Source organism: Amblyraja radiata, chromosome 40 (genome assembly GCF_010909765.2).
Source record: "Amblyraja radiata isolate CabotCenter1 chromosome 40, sAmbRad1.1.pri, whole genome shotgun sequence".
Classification (NCBI taxonomy): domain Eukaryota; kingdom Metazoa; phylum Chordata; class Chondrichthyes; order Rajiformes; family Rajidae; genus Amblyraja; species Amblyraja radiata.
In genome coordinates, this window is record NC_045995.1 from 6,014,332 (window position 1) to 6,036,364 (window position 22,033).

General features: G+C 49.5%; 1 pseudogene; it reads right to left on the reverse strand.

Annotated features, from left to right (window-relative positions):
* LOC116967574 overlaps nt 1–9,035 on the reverse strand; it is a 54,445-nt pseudogene extending 45,410 nt beyond the window's left edge.
* Nucleotides 9,036–22,033: the final 12,998 nt, after the last annotated feature.

A 22,033-nucleotide genomic window follows, 5' to 3' on the forward strand; every position in this document is an offset into this window, starting at 1 on the left:
GGCCATTCGGCCCTTCGAGCGTGGACCGCCGTTCAATATGATCATGGCTCATCATACAACCCAGTATCCCGTACCTGCCTTCTCTCCATACCTCCTGATCCCTTTAGCCACAAGGGCCACATCTAACTCCCTCTTAAATATAGCCAATGAACTCGCCTCAACTACCTTCTGTGGCAGAGAGTTCCAGAGATTCACCAATCTCTGTGTGGAAATGATGGGAGAGGTGAGGGGGAGGGGGAGGGGAGAGGTGGAGAGAGAGTGGAGGGGAAGAGAAAGGAGATGCTCCGCGCGTCTCATGAATCAAAGCTGTTGGGGGGGGGGGGAGGTGCGTTCGTCGTCACACACACTAAGCACCCGCCCCCACAAACAGATGAGAGTATCTGCCTGAATGGAGAGCGCGTGCCCGCCCCACAAACAGTCACACACACACGGGCAGGCGGACGGTAATTCTCCCCTGGAGCAGGTCGGTTGGGCACAGTTGTTAGAAGCTGAAAAACTTTGCGGTTCTGGCAAAAGCCGGCGTTCTGCTCTGTCTGGGGGAAAGGGCGAGTGGGGGTGAAGGGGGGGAGGAAGGGGAGGATGGGGGAGAGAGGTGAAGTGGGGGAGGGGGTTGGAGTGAGCGGGCGGGCAGGCGGCAGTCGAGCTGCTGGAGGCGTTGCTAGAGCGTAGTTTGCATGGTGCGGGCAGGGGTGGGGGGGGGGGTGGGGGGGGGGGGGGTGGGGGGGGAGGGGGTGGGGGGGGTGGAGGAGAGCCGGGCTGCCAAATGAAGAGAGAGAGAGAGAGAGAAGAGGCTTCTGACTGTAAACCCACAGCTGGAATGAGCGTGCAAGGCTTCACGAGCTGCGCCAACAATGATGATAAAGTTCAGCGCGTGAGGAATGGCTGCCCCGATATGTGTCAAACAAACAAGCTACAGTGGAACGGAGTTTGTTCTGCAGCAGTTTCTCGATCTCTCTGCGCCTTTAATCCACAGCGTCGGGGGGGGGGGGGGGGGGGGGGGAGGGGTACATACTTACCCTTTTAATTATTTCGTGTAGTTTAGATTGGCGTCCCTTTGAATAGTGTTTTATTTGTCATTCCCACCTGCAAATTACCATGGGGTGAAAATATCCTCGGGATTTTCCAATTACAAGCGGATAGACTTCCAAATTGATTTTTTTTCAAATAAATTTATTTTCGAAAATAAAATGCTGTCTTATTAAACCTACTTTCTAAATCTAAAGTTGCTCTGTCGCATAAATGTTGGATTTGATTAAACATTTTAATTTTAAGATATTGTGTCTACTCCTCTCCTTCCTCCTCTGCCCTTTCGAGTTCGGTGGAATCCAGGGCCACCTCTTGGTAGTCCTTCTCCAGCGACGCCATGTCCTCCTGTGCGTCCTGGAACTCCCCTTCCTCCAGCCCCTCTCCCACGTACCAGTGGACAAAGGCCCGCTTGGGGGGGGGGGGGGGGGGGGGGAGAAACGCGGGCATTGTTAATGGAAACCCGCATATGACGTTGGTGAGCTACGTAGTTACCATTACGGTTGGGCATAAGTGGATGGCTTTGGGGAGAACGAATGAAATTGTTCTTTCACTTCCACTCAACACTCAACAGATCTAGTCCCATTTCTCTGCATTGGGCCCGACCCAACTGTCGAAATGGCTTTCGAAAGTCGTAGGTGTAACTGGAATCCTACGAGTGAATGCGAGGGCCCTAACTTTGCTATGACGTGTAAATAAAGTTCGGGTTAGGCCTCATTCGGTGTGTACAATACATTTCCGGTTGCCGTCTTCGGTGAATGTCGTAGTGGCTTGGACTGCCCCAGGCTGCCACGGGCTAGTGAACTGAGCGCTCCCCTCCGGCGAGCACCAGCGAGGGCTCACCCGCTCCACGCCGAGAGTCGGCGCTGCGCCCGCAGCTGAAGCCCCGGGAGCGTCTCCGGGAAAGGCCGCCGGATCCTCGTTGTAAGGCCACGAGGGAGGCGACCTGGAAAAAGTCGTCTCTCCGTGGAGGAGGCGTCCGAAACGGTTTCCACCTTACCCCCCCCCCCCCCACCCATCCCACTCCCTACAAAATACACACAAAGAAACATTAAAAACACACTACAAATATAAAAAAAATAAAAAACGGACACGCTGCTAGCAGGGCTGCCGGCTTGCAGCGTCCCCACCGACACTGACACTGAGACTACACTATTAACACTATTAGCTCTGGCATAGCCCCGCCAGACAGCAGAAGAGCAGGAGCCAGCATCAAGGAGCACTAGCGGCAGACAACAGAGGAAAGACATCCAACAGGACCTCACAGCGACACTCCCATGTATCCACCCTGGTCGCGATGCGCCGGCACCAACAGGACCTCACATCGACACTCCCTGTACTTCAGGCCTCACTAACCAAGACCTGCAACGGACCACAGCTGTATTTCATCCGCCGGAAGATCCACTTCTTAAATAAACAATTCATGGCCTAACTTAATTCCACTAAGGACCTTAAATTATCCCGACTCCAGGCCGCTCCCGACGCCTACACTCCGCGACTCGACCTCCCGCAGACCCCGGGCCCCTACTCTGGCCCGCATCGCCTGCCCGAGTCCCGCGACGCCATCTTGGCCACTAGGAGCGACTTCCATACTCACCGGGACGCCGCCTGCACCGACCTCCAGATCGATGCCGCCGCCGACCCTCACCTGCCTACCGATGACGCCCAGCCTCGCAGCTTCTACGGTAACTTGGACCCCCTCCCCATCGCTGATTCCTCCGACATCGCCGCAGGACCGGGACTCCCCCAACATGGCCGCCGCAACGCACCCGATTCATCTCGCCGCCGACCCGCCGACCTTCCGCCCACCGGGACCACCCACGCATCGCCCGCGGACCCCGACTCAACCACCACTGGACTCCGACCATCGGGTCCGGTGACCCGCGCCACTGGACTCCGAACATCGGGTCCGGTGACCCGCGCCACTCCACCCCCCTCCAGCAACCCACAGCCGTCGCCTTACCTGGAGCCTGAACTCTGCACTCGGCCTGGAGCCTCCACGCTGCTCACTCCCACTCTACTGGACTTAACTCCACTGGGTCCTAGCACCCGTCTGCCCAGCCTTGCCAACCTCAGTGGCTGCTCCACTGACCCTCCCCCACCCCCCCCCAACCATGTCACCCCCGCTCTTCCCCACCCACATTACAGCTCTCTCTCCCCCCCACCCCCTGACCACCCGCCACTCCTCCAACACCCAACCCCCCCCCCCCCCACACACACACATCGCCCCGTCCCCAGTCCACCCACCTGCCTTCCTCTGGCCCCAACTCCCACCCCTGCCGGGTGTTCACCATCCCCCCCGACCTCCCCCTCTCCCATACCCAACGGTCTGTCCCCAGCAGAGGTCTTACCTTTGTCCCCCTCCGTCCCCATCTCAATGAGTTCCGCGCCCACCATGACTTGGAGCGCTTCTACCGTCGTCTCCGCCTCACAGCGCACTTCCATGGGAAGGAGTCCTCGCCCCCCAATGATGACCCTTTTCCCCGTCTCCAACGCACCCCCTCCTCGTGGAACCCCTCTCACAAAGTCCCGGCTCTGGAACTCTTTATCCAGAACTGCCGCCGCGACGTCAACCGCCTAAACTTCTCCACTCCCCTGTCTCACTCTAATATTTCCCCCTCTGAACGCACTGCCATTGAATCACTCCGCAAAAACGCAGATTGGGTCATCAAACCAGCCGACAAGGGAGGTGCCGTGGTAGTCTGGCGCGTCGATCTCTACAAAGCTGAGGCCACGCGCCAACTGTCGGACACCTCTTCCTACTTACCCTTGGACCATGACCCCACTGACGAGCACCAGGCCACCATTTCTAGCACCATCACCGACGACATCAATTCCCACGCCCTGCCCGACCAAGCTTCCAACCTCATCGTTCCCCAGCCCCGCACGGCCCGTTTTTACCTTCTCCCCAAAATCCACAAACCCGGCTCTCCCGGCAGACCCATTGTCTCTGCGTGTTCGTGCCCCACCGAACTCATCTCCACATACCTTGACTCCAATCTATCCCCCTTGATCAAATCCCTCCCCACCTATGTTCTAGACACCTCAGACACTCTCCGCCGCCTCCACGCATTACACTCTCTGGGCCCTCACCCCCTCTTCTTCACCATGGATGTCCGGTCACTCTACACCTCCATCCCCCACCAGGATGGCCTCGGAACCCTCCGGTTCTTCCTCGACCAGAGGAGCAACCTATACCCAGCCACTGCCACTCTCCTCCGCTTAGCGGAGTTGGTCCTCACCGGCAACAACTTTATATTTGACTCCTCCCATTTCCTCCAAACACAAGGCGTAGCTATGGGCACACGCACGGGCCCCAGCTACGCCTGCCTCGTTGTCGGGTACGTTGAACAATCCTTGTTCGAGACGTACCAGGGCCCCATCCCCGACCTCTACCTCCGTTACATTGACGACTGCTTTGGGGCCACCTCCTGCACCTACGCACAACTGACTGACTTCATCCACTTCACCACCAACTTCCATCCGGCACTCCAATACACCTGGACCATTTCCGACACTTCCCTACCACTCCTTGACCTCACCATCTCCATCGCAAGGGACAGACTCCTGACCGACATACATTACAAACCCACTGACTCACATGGCTATCTGGACTACACGTCTTCCCACCCTTCCCCCTGTAAAGACTCCATCCCCTACTCCCAATTCTTCCGCCTACGTCGCATCTGTTCCTAGGATGAGGCATTCCATACCAGGGCATCGGAAATGTCCTCGTTCTTCAGGGAACGGGGATTCCCTTCCGCCACCATAGATGAAGCTCACACCATGGTCTCATCCATACCCCGTAACACTGCTCTCTCTCCCCATCCCCGCACTCGCAACAAGGGCAGAGTCCCTCTGGTCCTCACCTTTCACCCCATCAGCCGGCAAATACAACACATAATCCTCCGCCATTTCCGCCACCTCCAACGTGACCCCACCACTCGCCACATCTTCCCATCTCCCCCCCTGGCTGCCTTCCGCAAAGACCGCTCCCTCCGCAACTCCCTCGTCAATTCTTCCCTTCCCTCCCGCACCACCCCCTCCCCGGGCACTTCCCGTTGCAACCGCAAGAAATGCAACACCTAAACCCTTCACCTCCCCCCTCGACTCCATTCAAGGACCCAAGCAGTCGTTCCAGGTGCGACAAAGGTTCATCTGTATCTCCTCCAACCTCATCTACTGCATCCGCTGCTCTAGATGTCAGCTGATTTACATCGGGGAGACTACGCGGAGGTTGGGCGATCGTTTCGCCGAACACTTCCGCTCAGTCCGCAATAACCAACCTGACCTCCCGGTGGCTCAGCACTTCAACTCCCCCTCCCATTCCCAATCCGACCTCTCTGTCCAGGGTCTCCTCCATTGCCAGAGTGAGCAACTGCGGAAATTGGAGGAACAGCACCTCACATTCCGTCTGGGGACCTTGCGTCCGGATGGCATTAACATTGAATTCTCCCAATTTTGCTAGTCCTTGCTGTCTCCTCCCATTCCTCAACCCTCTAGCTGTCTCCTCCCACCCTCCCATCCGCCCGTCCTCGGGCTCCTCCTCCTCCCCTTTTCCTTCCTTCTCCCCCCCACCCCCATCAGTCTGAAGAAGGGTTTCGGCCCGAAACGTCGCCTATTTCCTTCGCTCCATAGATGCTGCTGCACCCGCTGAGTTCCTCCAGCAATTTTGTGTACCTAACGACACCCAATGCTTGGCCTGACACCATGTAGGAGCCGACTAATGTCGAGGTAAAGTTGTCTTCACTGTGCGACGCCGCTTGAGGCTGGGATTACAACAAGTTAAGCACGAGTCTCCATATGGGGTGATAGAATATCCACTCTACCTCCCTCAAATACCATGGGACTAACGGCAAGTGATTAACTCCCGCCTGGTGCACACACATGTTTGGGCCAGATGGAAATGCCTCAATCGATTGAGAACTGGTGTTGGCAGAGCCAAAGTGTCTCTGAACAAGTGGGAGTATAACTCCAACTATGTCACCTCCGAATGTGGTATTGAACCGCAAAGAACGGAACACCTACTGAAATGGCCTCAACTGGAAAACCGATGCACAGCTGCCGATCTCGCTGATGAAGATGCCGAGAAGTGTGTTCATCTTTGACTGAACAATATCTAATCTTGTAGAAACATAGAAACATAGAAAATAGGTGCAGGAGTAGGCCATTTGTCCCTTCGGCCCTTCGAGCCTGCACCGCTATTCAATATGATCATGGCTGATCATCCAACTCAGTATCCTATACCTGCCTTCTCTCCATATCCCCTGATCCCTTTAGCCACAAGGGCCACATCTATCTCCCTCTTAAATATAACCAAAGAACTGACCTCAACTACCTTTTGTGGCAGAGAATTCCACAGATTCACCACTCTCTGTGTGAAAAATGTTTTCCTCATCTGGGTCCTAAAAGATTTCCCCTTCATCCTTAAACTGTGACCCTTTGTTCTGGACTTCCCCAACATCGGGAACAATCTTCCTGCATCTAGCCTGTCCAACCCCTTAAGAATGTTGTAAGTTTCTATAAGACCCCCCCTTGTGATGTGGACTGGATAAGAAGAAGCTCTCAGGAGAGGTCGGACAAATGTGGACTATGTTCTCTGAAACATGGAAGTTCGAGGGGAGACGTGATAGAAGTGCATAAAAAATATGAAAGGCAGGGGTAGGAAACATTTTTGAGAACCCATTTCCCATGTTGGAAATGTCAAGGTAGAAGGGTAATGGTTTCAAGGTATGGTCAGAGCACAATAGAAAAACTCAGGGTGGATGAATATTCCTATCCTGCCGGATAGGAAGCTCCCTGGTGTGCGGTGATAATGAAGGAATTGTGTGAAATTCTACTGCGAATGAACTTACCACCTTCCGGATACGATCCAGGACTAAGTCTACGGTCTCCTTGCCGATGGAGCAGTGGCCTCTGGCATAGTTATTGGCCGCGTCCTCCTTGCCGGTGATGAGCTGCTCCGTGTGGAAGAGCTGCCGGTAGGTGCCGGTCCGCACCTCATCTGTAGGGGGACGGGAGCAGAAAGTAGAGAATTAACCTGCGCTACACATACGGCCCTCCACGAATGTCAGGGTAGGATTTGTGATAATGCAGAACATATCAGTATTCTTCCTCCTGCCGCCTTACCAATCACCGTGGGCTCCAGATCGACGAACACGGCTCATGGGACGTGCTTGCCCGCCCTCGTCTCGCTGAAGAAGGTGTTAAAGGAGTCGTCGCCGCCCCCGATGGTCTTGTCGCTGGGCATCTGTCCATCCGGCTGGATCCCGTGCTCCAGGCAATACAGCTCCCAGCAAGCGTTGCCGATCTGGCACCCGGCCTGGCCGATGTGGATTGAAATACATTCCCGCTGGAGACGAAGAGAAATACAAGACGATAATATTTACAAATACAGATTATTGACACCAGAGGGACTGGGACCGTAACAGATGACGGATCACCTATCCCTTCACAATTGTAATAGATATTTTCGGATATCTGTTACAATTAACACCCGTCCGCCAATAAATACACACGTATAAATAGGTATGTTGCAAAGCCTACCTGAAGCGTCGCTAAAAATCTGTCGCTGCGGGTGTGCGCGATTTTGGCGCCGTTTAGAGGGGGGCGGGTTTAAAACGCGGTGTTCTCTAGGCTGTTCAAATCGAAGATGTTCAGCCTAGTTAATTATTAACGAAAAATCGCTGGAAGACCCCGTCGCAAAAGCTATTATTAGTTTTAAAGGCCTCGTATAATAGTTATAGTAGTTTAAAAATCAATCTCTAAACCCGCGACCGCCAGCAACCGCAGGGTCTCATAAAGCAAATAACTGAAGGTAGGTTGTATATTTTTACATTAAAAAGGGCTTCTATAGATCCCTTTATACAAAGTTTAATATTGCGAGAAGCTCATTTTGGGCCCAATATATCCCGCAGTATTTTTCTCGGCATTTGGGGGCACAAATCTACCGCAATGTGAACGTTCTAAACCAGCGCGTTCACAGGATCCCACTAGAAAGCTGATTTAAATGGGCATTTATTTACAGCAATTGAACACTAAATTCCTTCCATTTTGGTCTATAAATTAATGTAAATGAGATTTAAAAATCATGTTTTATTGTGAATTATTTGTGAATATTATTTGGACATTTAGGCTATTTAAAAATGTTAATCATTTATTAAGAAATGGATAGATGTTTAGATCTAGTAATTGAAGTCTGAGATTAGCTACAATTAGGTAACTAAATAATTATATGTTTTAATTTCAGGTCATCAAAGTAAGATGATTTTATATTTGTTTCAGAATGCTTCAATCTATGATAACTGAAAATTTCATTCAGTTCTCTTTATTTTTAAGAAAGTTATGGGCTTTTGACTGTTCACGATCACAGCTTTTTTGTTATGTCCATAGAAAATCAATAGGGAACAAGTTGCTCATTTCCGAGTATGAAAATGGCCATAACTTTTTAAATACTTGAGATATGAAAGTGAATTAGGTGTCAAATTAAACTTCTTTTTATGCTTTATCTGATGGGATAAATTGCAGACTTGATTTTTAAAATCTCAAAATTTTGTAACATTGCTAGTATAAACAACAAACACACGATGAATATTTGTGGAAGACGCCATCGATTAGGGCAAGGTACAGCTGCGGATGAGGAACTAATGTGTCCTTGTTCTACTTTGATGTCATCTCGGTTAGCGACACCTCCGCCCAATGTGTGAATGGAACATCCGGTCAACAGATAGAACCGGACGAGAAAGGTAAGCGCTCCGCCATGTGGCCATCGCCTCCCACCAATCGGATGCGCGGCTCGATGGAACGCGGTGGCGCTGGGGGTTCTGTCACGTGGGCTCACCATCCTCTCTCTCTGTTGTCGCGGCGGTCGATGGCGGATGTCGCCACTCGCCCTACTTATACCGCGGCCCGGCTGAGCAAGAACGGCCTCTCATTGGCCTCGCGGGACAATTGACCCGCGGTTGCTCGGAGACATTGTAGTAAACACAACCCGGCGGATTGTCCGCGGTCATGTTCGTCACAAGTGAGCTGAGGAATAGAACTTAGCAACGAGCAGATGAGGTTTGTATATCTCCCATTAGCCAACATCTGCCAGCCACCAACCCCCTCCCAACACGCCCAACTGCATCCAAAGCAGAGGGTGGGGTCACCTGGCACAGAAACGGGCCATTCGGCCCACCCCTCTTATCCCGACTATCGCACCCACGCTATTCCCATGCGCGCGCATTCCGACTTCTTCCCTGTAACGTCGGGCAGAAGATATTCAACTTTGAAAGCCAGTACGACCAGATTCGGGGCAGATGTCTCCCCGCTGTTATCAGCCACTTGACCTTTTATACGCTAAGGGATTTATTCCCGATCGTCCAATCTATATTGTTGCGGATCTTGCATTTTGTTAAATGCACTTACTCAGCAGCTGTAACATTACGATTTGAACGCCCTTCAGCTTTTCGTTTCCACTACCTGTTGTGCTCGTGTACAGTATGACCTGTTGTATTCATGTACAGTAGACAATTATCTGAATGATGGCCGATTAGGAAAAGGGGAGATGCAACGAGAACTGGGCGTCATGGTACACCAGTCATTGAAAGTAGGCATGCAGGTGCAGCAGGCAGTGAAGAAAATGATGATGCTGAAAAAATGATGCCATGATGAGCTGAAAAAATGTAAGACTCTTTTCAAACTAAAAACACTCTTCAGAAACAAAAGATTGAATGGTTATGAGCTGGACCAGTGACTTTCTTTTCTGTCTGGTTATTTCTTGTTTGTGGATTGTTCAACAGATTTTGGGTCCATTTGTTCCCATTATTTTGTTTTTCCATGAAAATGTATAGAAAATAAGAGGGGGTAGGACCAGAAAAGTTTTCGAACTTCTACTTACCCGTTTGAACATGAACGATTTTATTTCAGTTACTTATTTGTTTGTTTTCCTTTGTGTTTTTTTAATTTTTTTTTATTGCTTACAAGTGTATTTGTGTTTGTATTTTTTTAACATGTTCAATAAAATTAACAAAGTAAAAGTAAGTAAAAAGAAAGCGAATGGTATGTTAGCATTCATAGCAAAAGGATTTGAGTATAAGAGCAGGGAGGTTCTACTGCAGTTGTACAGGGTCTTGTGAGACCACATCTGGAATATTGCGTAGAGTTTTGGTCTCCTAATCTGAGGAAAGACATTCTTGCCATAGATGGAGTACAGAAAAGGTTCACCAGACTAATTCCTGGGATGGCAGGACTTTCATATGAATAAAGACTAGATAGACTCGGCTTGTACTCGCAAGAATTTAGAAGATTGAGCGGGGATCTTATAGAAACGTACACAATTCTTAAGGGGTTGGACAGGCTAGATGCAGGAAGATTGTTCCCGATGTTGGGGACGTCCAGAACAAGGGGTCACAGTATAGGATATAGATGAAGTATTTTAGGACCGAGATGAGAAAAACATTTTTCACACAGAGAGTGGTGAATCTGTGGAATTCTCAGCCACAGAAGGTAGTTGAGGCCAGTTCATTGGCTATATTTAAGAGGGAGTTAGATGTGGCCCTTGTGGCTGAAGGGAGCAGCGGGTATTGAGAGAATGCAGGTACATGATACTGAGTTGGATAATCAGCCATGATCATATTGAATGGCGGTGCAGGCTCGAAGGGCCGAATGGCCTACTTCTGCACCTATTTCTATGTTTCTATGTTTCTATGACCGGATCCGGTATGATATGGTACTTTATTCGTCACGTGTACCGAGGTACAGTGAAATTGATGTTTGTATACAGTTCAGTACATGTATCACAAGAACAATAATAGCCTGCAAACCAACGCTTTTCATTGTATCTTGGCGCACGTGTCAATATCATATCAATACCACTACGATAGGGTACAATTCATATTATCAATCCTGACTCCGTCTCTTATCATTTGTCCACCGCTATCGTCTTCCCCTCTTAACTTCCTGCGCTCCATGGACAGCAAACTCAGTCTTTCCGGTCTTTCCCCTCTCACTAAAACAGTCCATTCCAGGCAACATCCTGACGAAGCTTCGCTACATCCTCTCCAGTGCAGGCACATCCTCCCTATCATGTGAACACCAGAATCTTAAACCCGCTGTAGAACCCACACATGAGACATCCAAACACGATACCCCAGCAATCAGGCCCCACGTGTCACGTCCCTAAGGGGTGGGAGAAGCAGGGACTGTAATGCCCCTGTCCCACTTAGGAAACCTGAACGGAAACCTCTGGAGACTTTGCGCCCCACCCAAGGTTTCCGTGCGGTTCTCGGAGGTGTCAGGTGGTTGCCCGAGGTTGCAGGTAGTGGATGCAGGTAGGGAGGCTGACAACAACCTCCGGGAACCTACGGTAACCGCACGGAAACCTTGGGTGGGGCACAAAGTCTCCAGACGTTTCCGTTCAGGTTTCCTAATTGGGACAGGGACATTACATAATTTAGGAAGTGTGAGATCGAGCACTCGATTAGCCGGGTAAGAGAAGGCAACGGAACGACTTCATAGAGTCGTACAACTGTACACCACGCAAACAGGCTCTTCGGCCAACCTTGTCCATGCCGATCAGGTTATATTACTGGGCTAGTCCCAACTGTCTGTATTTAGCCCATATCCCACGCAACCTTACCAGTTCATATATCTGTCCAAATGTTAAAAAAAACAATCTTACCTCCACCCGCTCCATTCGCTTCTTCCGGCAGCTCGTTCCGGCCTCGCACTCCCCTTTAAGTGAGAAACTGCCCTCAACTAATCTCGCTCCTCTAACCGGAAGACCATACCCTCTAATTTATGAGTCCTCTATCCTGAAGAAACGATGGGTCACTCTATCCACATCCACCGTGATCTAATACACCACAATAATGCCATTCATTAATTAGCATAAACCTACCAGACTATCTGATATCTCCCTTTAACCGAGGAGCGCAGATCCGTATCACAGACGTGGCAGGAAGTGGGATTGGCAAATCACCCGACTACTTCACGCGCGGCTTGGACACAATGTGTTCGATAACTCGCTGAGGTCGGATATTTTAATCAAACGATTCATCCTTTATTGGCTTGTTTTTTCCCATGCCACTAAGGGATGACCTCTAGTCCTAGACTGCCCCACTAGTGGAATCGTCCTCTCCACATCGACCCTCTCCAAGCCTTTCACAATTCTGCATGTTTCAATGAGGTCCCCCCTCATGTTTCCGCAGATGCTGCCTTGCCCATTGACTTTCCCCAGCACTTTATGTTTCGCTGAAGTTTTGAACACCGGCTAGACAGTTGGTATATTTCAGAGCGGAAATGTTGATGACAAAAATACTCCAATAATTTGTTTCAAGGCAGAGGTAGATAGATTATTGATAAGTACCGGTGTCATTGGTTACGACATGCTGTTTATACTTATATTTGTGCGTTTGCGTTAACCGACCCGTTAGGCTGCAGCAAGGAATCATTTAATTGTTCCGTTGCCCGTGCATAGGACCATTAAACACACTTGGTTCGTGTTCTACAACTCTTGGCGTCCCCCCACCTGGATCGTGCTATTGCATTGTTATTTCTTAAACGCCACCTAGTCAGTCGCATCTCTAGAAAGACCTAAACACATCAATGGCTAGATGACGAAAAAGTAGGACGCAAAAAGTATGTCGACTAGTCCAATTTAGCGCCATTATCAGCATACGGTATTTGGCAACTTCCAGCTACGCAAGCTTCTTAATGTATGGCTGGTAAAAAAATGTACTAAAGCAGGATCTTGCAGTAGTCAATGGAAGTGTCTTTAGGGAGTCAGCAGTATCCAGCGATCTGTCCTCTACACTCTCATTTGTGAAGCAGAGCATCGACCCAAAATATCAACAATTCCATTTCCTCGATTATGCTGCTCAATTTGCTGAATTCCTCCAGCCGTTTGAGGAAGGACATTCTTGCTATTGAGGGACGCAACGTAGGTTTACAAGGTTAATTCCCGAAATGGCGGGACTGTCATGTGCAGAGAGAATTGAGCGGCTGGGCTTGTATACTCTGGAGTTCAGAAGGATGAGAGGGGTTGTTATTGAAACATTTAAGATTATTAAGTGTCTGGACACGCTCGAGGCAGGGAACATGTTCCCGATGTTGGGGGAGTCCACACCAGGGGCCGCAGTTTAAGAATAAGAGGCAAGTCATTTAGAACGGAGACGAGGAAACACTTTTTCACACAGAGAGTTGTGAATCTGTGGAATTCGGTTTTCTGGATACTTTCAAAGAGAGCTGGATAGGGATCTTACAGATAGCGGAGTCAGGGGATATGGGGAGAAGGCAGGAACGGGGTACTGATTGGGGATGATCAGGCATGATCACATTGAATGGAAGTGTTGGCTCGAAGGGCCGAATGGCCTACTGAACTTCCTTGCTGCCATGTACTATGTGTGATGTATATTGTCAGAAGTATACGTTGTACTTTAGCCTTAGTAGTTATCGGTAGCTTTGCATTTCGCTTTTAATTCTTTAAGAGGGAGGATGTACATTAGTGTCACTCAGAATGTGGCTACGACACCTAGCTTAGAGAGGTTGCTAGCCTAGAGAGAATACTGAAGAGCGGAGCAAACGAAGACGAAGTAGCGAGCAGACGTAGAAAGAAGAGAGAAGACGAGGAGAGGGAGAGACGTAGAGCGAGAGAGAGAGAATCAGAGAGAGTAGAGATAAGATGAGGAGGGATGAGAGGGAGAGTAGAGAGAGTGTCAGATAGCTCATACGCTATATCTCTCCTAGCTCTCTCTCTCTCTCTCTCTCTCTCTCTCTCTCTCTCTCTCTCTCTCTCTCTCTCTCTCTCTCTCTCTCGCTCTCTCTCTCTCTCGCTCTCTCTCTCTGGAAGGGGAACGTGGCAATTAAGTGATGAACCCAATTCTTTACATCCGCCCCTATCGAAGGTCAATGTTCCCTGGAGTATTACTACTGACCGACTACCCAGTAGAAAGAGATACTTCGGCCCATCGTCTCCATGCTCGTGAATTACTTCAACACCACCCACTCTCCTCCATCCCGAGCGCCCGCATCAGGACAGGGTGTCTCCTGCAAATGTTAGGACCGGGTTAGAACATTCCCATGAGACGACTACATAGTTGAGTAGGGAGGGCACAGTGGTGAGAGAGGGGGAGGTACTTGTTCAATTATTGTGACCTATTTAACATTTTAGACGCGCCGTTCACCTGAGGTCTCGGACAAACAGAGCCAATGTTCCTCCTCCACCGGGTACACACAGTTTTGTCCCAAACCCTTCACTCAACTTGAACTCGGTCGGCATCCACTCAACGAACTGGATGGAGCGCTTGCTCCTGATGGTGGCGATGGTGGCGTTGACGTCCTTGGGCACCACGTCCCCGCGGTACAACATGCTTGCTCTGGCGGTGGTCGCACTTCACTATCTGGTTGGCCGGCTCGAACCAGGGGTTGGTGATTTCGGCGACCGATAATTGCTCGTGGTAAGCTTCTCGACCGATATCAGGGGCGCGTAGGTGGTGAGCGGGAAGTGAATGCGCGTGTAGGGGACCAGGTTGGTCTGGGACTTGTTCAGGTCCACGTTGAGGGCACCGTCGAAGCGCAGCGAGGCGGTGATGGACGACACGATCTGCACGATCAAGCGGTTGAGGTTGGTGTAGGTAGGGCGCTCGATGTCCAGGTTCCGCCGACACACGTCGTAAATGGCCTCGTTGTCCACCATGAAGGCGCAGTCGGAGTGCTCCAGGGTGCAGTGGGTGACCAGCACCGCGTTGTAGGGCTTGACCACGGCGGTGGAGATCTGCGGCGCCGGGTAGACGGAAAATTCCAGCTTGGATTTCTTGACGTAGTCGACGGACAATCTCTCCATGAGGAGGGAGATGAAGCCCGATCCGGTGCCGCCCCCGAAACTGTGGAAGATGAGGAACCCCTGCAATCCGGTGCACTGGTCGGCCTAGGGTGGAATTCAAACGGAAATCCTCAATAGACGACCGGATGTGACGTTACTGAGCTACATCTGAGGTTTAGCGCACGAAAATAGGACTCGAGTGATCGCGCGACATGGTTTATTCATAACCTATCCCAACACCTAAATGCTAATCTGGTTGGCAGTCTGGGCTGGGAGGGTTTGTCTATATTGAGTCGCCATACGTGTGAACACTTCCCATCCACATTTCTGTCCAAATCACTTCCGAAATTCGGAACGTTTTTCGGCCTCCGACTGGTTACAGCAAGGGACACCTGAGCTAAATTTGGATTGACATGTCAATAAAGATATAGAGCTCTGGAAACTGTGTTGAGAGCATTATGTGCTGTTCCGGTTGCTCCATTTCTGGAAGGACGTGCGCCCTCATAAATGAGGGCGCAGATGAGTTTCTCTAGATTATGCCCGGATTTGAGGCTTTTAGCAAAACAAATACCTGGATTGTTTTTGTTGTCGGAGACTTGATAGATATTTATTCAAATAATGTAATTCATGGAATCATGGTGATACTGTATGGAAACGGGAATAGAGGATTTATGCGGGTTGCTGGGCCAAATCTCGATGATTCATTTCGGAGGCCTGTTAGATATTTATGCAAATACGATATATATACATAGGGTACACTTTGAGAACTCTTTTCCTGAGGTTTGGAAATATCACAGTGGATTGGGCAAGGCGTTAAAGTACGCTAAGTGCACAGGGAACCCAGTTCTCAGATGACGCTTGGGACAGGAACACACTCTCGGAAGTTCCGTGGTAATACAAGAATTCTGGGAGGCTCCATTCAATGTCCACCTACCGCCTTCCGTATACGATCCAGCACCAGGTCCACGATCTCCTTGCCGACCGAGCAGTGTCCCCGGGCTTAGTTATTGTCCTTGTCCTCCTTTCCGGTAATGAGCTGCTCGGGGCGGAAGAGCTGCCGGTAGTTGCCGGTCCGCACCTCGTCTGCAGGGGAGGGAAGAGGGAACAGAGACTTAATCAGCGCCACAAACGCCCTTCCTCCCCCGACAAGGGGAGGTTTTGAGACAATCCCAGACACATGCGCCTTCGCCCGCCACTACAAATTACCGATCACTGTAGACTCCAAGTCTATGAACACAGTCCGCGGGACGTGCTTGCCCGCACCCGTCTCGCTGGTCTTGTCCATCCGGGTGGATCCCGTGCTCCAGGCAATACAGCTTCCAGCAAGCGTTGCCGATCTGGCACCCGGCTGGCCGACGTGAACTGAAATACACTCACGCTGGAGATGGGGGGGGGGGGGGGGGGGGGGGCACGGGATTAGTATCGGATGTGGCTACGTTTTGAGAGACGGAGAAAATGGGGTGGGGCGTAAAGTCACCCAGCGCCTCTTGCTATGCTCCAAGTATAACCCCTCCGCCTCCCCCGATCCCGTCCCAAGAAACCCATCCCCGTCTGTGTGCACGTCCCGATGTTAACCGGGTCTCCCGGCGATAACAGGATTCTCTTAGCACCGCTCGCATTTCTCAGATTGGTGCACGCCGCGCACAGAGGGCTCCCGTTCACCAATCAGTCCTCAGAGTTCTACCACGTCACCCACCATAATGTCCAGTGATCACAATGCCTGGCTGACGCCGCCGCTCGCGCTATTCATACCCCGTCATTATGGGGGAGGCCCGTCGTCTGATTGGTCGGCCGGGAGAATGGTTGCTATGTGCCTGCCAGTGGCGGGCGGGCACTGATGGCCGCTTAGACTAAAGGGCGGGGTCAAATGTTGTCCGCAATAGATAATGGGCAGCAATTGTATGTAATCCTTAGTGAAGACAGATCCAAATGTCCCCAATTTCCTTGTTCCCCATAATAAATTCACCCTTTTCAGTCCTGAAGGAACCAACTTTGGTCTTGTGTGAAAAGGGTTAACAGACATAGTTGATTTAGACTAGGGATAGAAATATAACTTAGAAAGAAATAAGGTGTCAGCAGAAACCAGACTGCTGGTAGAATAGAAAGTAACAATATAAAGAACAGAGAGAAATTCTAGATAATAGCAGCAAGTACAGATGGTGACATTTCAAGGATGAGAGTCAGAAGATAACCACAGTCACACAAGAACATAACGGGGACTGGGGGAAGGGGCATTCTGTACTGCACTTGCGTGATGAGATGCCATGAAAATGTACTCACACCCACTATGACAAGATGCCTAATTTAAATGCACATGCGATGCATGATAGGGGAGGTGCCTTTGACGTTGGGTGGGCGTTCCACGACGTTCTCGTGGGAATCTGGGCTTTATGTTATGATTGGAAGAAGCTCAATGGGGAGAGATGAGAATGTGATAATAATGAAAAGAAATGTATAAAGATAAAAGACATCCCGATCCTCGGTGTGCCTCTAGGGGACATCGGTGGAGAGGCACCTATTCTGCAGAATATGAAATTAATAAAAACACTTCTTTGTCTGAATTTGTCTCAAGAGCATTTGTGATTTTTGAATCTCACAACTTGGGGGCTCGTTTCCGAGATCCAATACTCTAGACAGCTGACGGGAGTAGACGGACGAAGGGAAGGTGCACCCTGCTGAATTCAGCGGTCTCAGACTCCTTGCTTGCCATCAGCTGTTTGAGCAGTAGTATCCGGACCAAATAGAGACTCGGCAAAGAAGTGAGAGTGATAGGAGATCGCGAAAATCGAGTGATTCTGTGCATAGACCCGGTAAGAAACTTTTACTATTATAGTATTACCTGGGCAATTTGATAAGAGATCGGAGAGGTATTCCGATCGAGAGAATGGGAAATGTAAATGAAAAACCTAAAAGGGAGGGGAAAGGCCGTAAGCCAAATCCTCGCATTCTGCCCAATAGTCCATTGGGGCGAATGCTGAACCGCTGGGGGGCAGGAAATACCCAGGGGTTGGAGAAGACAACAATGATAAGGTATTGTTATTTTGAATGGCCAAAACACCCGATAAAAGGAGCTTCGGTCTGGTGGCCAGAGGATGGGTCAGATGAGGATTGGGTACAGCAGGCATTGAATGTATATGTGAAAAATAAACCCAATCCAATGATAGAAGAAACCACGTATGCCGCGGTATGGGAAACAGGATGTAATTTGTTGAAATTAAAAGAAGAGGTTGAACAGTTAAATCCTTCTGCACCCTCATGGAATTTACTGGAGAACCTAGCTCCTCCCTATGTACATCAATTACCCGAAGTAGCGCCGTCAATTCAACCCCCGCCCCCACTCGTGGCGACGGGAGTGGAAAAGGTGACACCCGGGTCCGCTCTGGTGGTAAAGAGAAAGGTCAGGGTAAAACAAGAATCTAATGATGATGTTACTGACAGTGATGATACCGGTAGTGACCTACCGGACCCCAGGAGTGAAAAAGAAAAAAAGAATAAAGAGACAGGAGACGGTCGGGGTAGATGAATTAAATCCCCAGTCACCAAGAGAGGGAGTCAGAAGGTCAGACAGAGTAAAAAGAGGTTTGGTAAAAATTAGACCTCTAAGAGAGGTACCCATGGGAGGACCCCAAGGGGGAATGGGGTTTGTTAATGTCCCCTTAACTAGTACTGAAGTGAGGAATTTCAAGAGAGAAATGAAAAGCCTCCTAGAGGATCCTTTAGGTCTGGCAGAGCAGTTAGATCAATTCCTTGGGCCAAACACTTATACATGGGAGGAGTTGATGGCCATTATGGGGAATCTCTTCACATCGGAGGAGAGGCAAATGATTAGGGCAGCAGCAATGAAAAAGTGGGAACAGGAGAACCCTCCAGGGCAGCAGAATGCAGCGGCAGCAGATAAATTCCCAGTACAAGAGCCAGATTGGGACAAGGGAACAGCAGCAGGACGAAGGAATATGAAGGACCTGCGGGATATAATTATAAAAGGGATAAGAGAGGCAGTACCCAAAGGACAGAATTTCGAACGAGCATTTGAGAATGGACAGCAGAAAGATGAGGCCCCGACAGTGTTCCTTCAGAGACTCAGGAAGAACATGCAACAGTATTCTGGAATAGACCCGGACTCAGGGGCAGGACAACAATTGCTTAGGGCCAATTTCGTGACCAAATCCTGGCCTGATGTAAGGAAGAAATGAGGAAAAGATGGATGACTGGAATGAGAAACCACTACCTCAGTTGCTTACAGAGGTCCAGAAAGTGTACGTGCGGAGAGATGAGATAAAACAGAAGGGGAAGGCAATGATTATGTTGCAGGCAGTAGAAAAACAGCAAATAAGGAACAGGTAGAGACAGGAAAGTTCCTGAGACAGGATGATAAGGGAGTTAACCCGAAAGTAGCAGATAAGAAGACGGCAGTGGCCGCGAAAGGGGGATGTGATAGAAGACGGCAAAGGCCGGGGACAAGAGTGCAGGCAGGGAGAAAAAAATAAATTGAATAATCTATTTGAAGTAAGAATGAAACGAAGTGATTTGTTTGAAAACCGGTTTGGAACAAATGGTTGAAATGAGCAAGTTGTAAAATTGAACACAGACGCCCCCATGGCGGAGGTGGGAATTCCCACTGTGTTTGGGCCGTGGGGGATTGCGAACAAGCTGCAAAAATTAACTCTTTGTATCCTGGTAACCTGAAAAAGAGAAGTTGTAGAAATCGTTTCTTGATGTTCTTTTAGATTTCTTGTCAGTAAAGTTAACTGGAAATGTTAATTGATGAAACATGACCAGCTTTTATGTTGTTTTATGGTAGACATACAAGTTGAGAAACACAGACAGAGAAAGAGAGAGAGAGACAGAGAGCGAGAGAAAGACACAGACACAGTACGAGTAAGACAGTAACCCATTTCAACCGAGGGACGAAAAGGCTTACAACCAATCATTGAGAATTTATTAGAGGACGGGTTATTGGAACCATGTATGTCCCCCTACAATACTCCGATCCTACCAGTCAGAAAGACCGACAGGACGTTTAGACTCGTACAGGACTTGAGGGAACTGAACAAGGTGGTCCAAGCCTGACACCCGGTAGTGCCTAACCCTTACACCATCATGGGACGGATACCCCCAAGCCACAAATGGTTTAGTGTGGTAGATTTAAAGGATGCCTTCTGGAGCTGTCCGCTGGCAACAGAGAGTAGAGACTTATTCGCCTTTGAGTGGGAGAACCTAAAAACCGGGCGAAAGCAACAATTCCGGTGGGCGGTGCTCCCTCAAGGTTTTACAGAATCACCAAATTTATTCGGCCAAATTTTAGAGCAGGTATTGGAGGATTTCCCAGGACACGGGGAAACGCAACTATTACAGTATGTGGATGACCTCCTTTTGTCAGGAGAGAGAGAAGATGAAGTAAGGGACGCCACAATAAGCCTGTTAAACTTCTTGGGAAGGAAGGGGTTAAGAGTGTCCCGTAACAAGCTTCAATTTGTGAAACAAGAGGTAAAATATCTGGGACATCTGATAAGTGGAGGAAAGAGACGAATCAACCCTGAAAGGATAGCTGGGATCACGGGAGTACCACTACCAAAGAATAAGAAAGAGAACCGAAAATTCCTGGGATTGATAGGATACTGTCGACTGTGGATAGATGGATCCTCCAGGTGCATAGATGGAAAAAGACATAGTGGGTACGGTATAGTGAACGGGGAAACTATGGAGGAAATTGAAAGCGGCAGGCTGCCTGGTAGTTGGTCAGCTCAATCTTGTGAATTACATGCATTAATGAGAGCTTTAGAATTATTGGAGGGGAAGGAAGGGACAGTATATACCGATTCAAAATACGCTTTTGGAGTAGTACACACCTTTGGGAAGATCTGGAAAGAGCGAGGAATGATAACAACTCGAGGTAAAGAATTAGCGCATGAGCAATTGGTAGGACAGATACTGGAAGCCTTGCAAAAAAACCAGAACAAATAGCCATAGCATATGTGGCAGGGCATCAGAAGGGTAACACCCTGGAGGCCAGAGGAAATAGGGCAGTGGATGGGGTTGCAAAAAGAGCAGCCACAGAACAGATGGTAGAAATGAAGTCACTAATACCTTTAAGGGAACCAGAGGAAAAGATGCCTATCTTTAGTGAGAAAGAACAGGAAAACATGAAAGAAATGGGGGCTCAGCGTACTTCAAATGGGAAATGGTGGACACCAAATGGAAAGCAGCTATTGAACAAAGAAATAATGAGGGAGTTATTAGGGAGATTACATGGACAAAGCCATTGGGGAACACAAGCCCTCTGTGACACCCTCCTCAGAACCTACGCTTGCTGTGGGATATTTACCATGGCCAAACAAGTCATAAGGGGCTGTGTAATATGTCAGCGAATTAATAAGAAAATCATGAGAGCAGTCCCAGGAGGAGGACAACCATTAGCAGTTAGGCCCTTCCAAAGAATACAGGTAGATTTTACCGAGCTGCCCCGGGTACGAACATGGAAGTACCTGTTAGTGGTAGTGGACCATTTCACCAGATGGGTAGAGGCATTCCCCACGGCAACTGCCACCTCACAGGCGGTAGCCAAGATATTATTAGAACAAATTATACCCAGATATGGGATTGTGGAAACAATAGACTCAGATAGAGGGACCCATTTTTCCTCCAAAACACATGAAATGATATGTGAAGCACTGGGAATAGAATGGAAATTGCATACACCATGGCATCCCCAGAGCTCAGGAAAGGTGGAAAGAATGAATGGCACCTTAAAGACCCAAATCACCAAGTTGATAGAGGAAACGGGACTCCCCTGGACTAAGTGCCTCCCGATAGCCCTGTTGAGAATCCGAACAGCACCTCGAAAAGACATAGGGATATCACCATATGAAATGTTATTCGGGCTCCCATACTTAGGGAAGATAGAAGGAGTCCCAACAATACAAGGGAATGATATGTTCCTAAGGAACTATTTACTGGCAGTGTCCCAATCTCTTGCAGAACTAAAAATTAAAGGATTGCTGGCCCAGAGCCCACCACTGGACTTCCCGATTCACCCAGTCAAGGCTGGAGACTGGGTATTAATAAAAACGTGGAAAGAAGAAAAGCTGCAAACTAAGTGGACTGGACCCTACCTGGTGTTACTAATCACGGAGACAGCAGTACGAATAAAAGAGAAAGGGTGGACACACGCAAGTCGAGTTAAGGGTCCTGTGGAGGCCCCACCAG